The sequence below is a fragment of the Macrobrachium nipponense genome, chromosome 29 (genome assembly GCF_015104395.2).
Source record: "Macrobrachium nipponense isolate FS-2020 chromosome 29, ASM1510439v2, whole genome shotgun sequence".
Lineage (NCBI taxonomy): Eukaryota > Metazoa > Arthropoda > Malacostraca > Decapoda > Palaemonidae > Macrobrachium > Macrobrachium nipponense.
In genome coordinates this window covers 71,678,682-71,680,316 of record NC_061092.1, presented here as the reverse complement: position 1 = coordinate 71,680,316, position 1,635 = coordinate 71,678,682, and positions in this window count along the sequence as shown.

Here is a 1,635-nt window from a genome sequence, read left to right as displayed (position 1 = left end):
TCAATGAAAAAGGCTATCAACTGACCCACAGACATAGAAGAATATGTGTGTGTGTGTGTGTGTGTTTGTGTGTGTCACTGTTCGTGTTTTAGAATTCTTGCGTTCACCGCATGTACATGCCAAGTAAACATCCACCTCAACCCATCCGTGCTGATATCCATTTTATTACAATGATGCAACCGCTCATACCATAAACTCCTCAATTTCCACTTGTTATAAGTATAGTTAAGACATTTCGCGCTGACCGCAAGACGCCAGTGACCTCTGGTGGGAATCGCTGACTTATTGTTGCTCAGAATTTTCTTGTCAAAGTTCTGAACAAAAATTAACTTGACTTATTAGCAATATCTAGTAATATTACATATTTCATCATGAACTGAAGCTCTACTAAAATTACAATATGTTATTTACAAATGTCATTCGTCATTTTTGTAGAAATTGTGTTCTGAAACCATAAAGTAGAATGCTAAGTGAAGTGACCAAGGAGAGACACACCTGGCAGCAACTTCAAATTATCTGGTGATTTTTATACATAGATAAACGCCAACAAAAACCCAACCTCAATTATGTTACTCCTCTGGGCGTAGGCGTTTGTGAGTGAGTATGTTTTAAGCATTTCCTGACACACGTTAAGTACATTACTTCTTATTAGAGAGTTGAAAAAGAACAGATAAATTTCACAGGAATCTTAATGCCTTCACCCTCATCATTTACATTATAACTCATCTATCACCCTATCATTTATCTTTTAGCTCATCCGTCACCCTAATCATTTACATTATAACTCATAGACAATTCTTCAACACGAATGCAGCTTCTTTCTAATTTCTATGATAAATCGACTTCGAGGAGTCAATTATAAAACATTCACTGAAAGATGCTTTTCCAAGTTTTTTGTTTATTTTTACCTTTCGGTTTCTAAAGGTCAAACTTATTATTGAGGATTGCAGTGAAAATGAAAACAAACACACACATATACATATTCTTTTATGTTGCGGACGCATAAACTTCATAAACTCCTCTGCAGTTGAAATTGTTATGGATGGGCTAAGGCAAGGTTTTAAAGGAGAACCCATGAAGCCATGGCAAAGTCATGGAAGAAGCAGTTTCTCTCTCTCTCTCTCTCTCTCTCTCTCTCTCTCTCTCTCCTTCATGGACTGTGGAGGCCATAACCCTGAAAAAAGAAGTGACCTCACCTCGAGCATCAGGCAAAGTTGCTTAAAACACAGGAACCATTATCGTAAGATAAATAAGGTTTTTTTTTCTTATTACGGGTTTTCGCCCCCCCCCCCCCCCCCACCCCCCCCCCCCCCCCCGAAAATGCGATGCGCATCACGGTTCTGAAAGTGCAAAGCCGCAAGCAAAACAGTGTTTGTATGAAGAAAGGGAAATGTTTGGGGTAAAATTTAGCGCGAATGAACCTTCATTTGTATTAAGGAGAGTGGATGTTAACGTGTATCTTTTTTCCATCAGAACGAATGTGCAAATATACATATTTCAAAAAGTAACTTGCTTGAATATCTTCTTCAAAAAGTAAAGCAAACAGATACATGAATGAGCATTTTAACTTGAGCACTCCAGATACATCTGGTGAAAATGCAAAGAGGAATAACAAGTAACCCGGAATGAGAAACA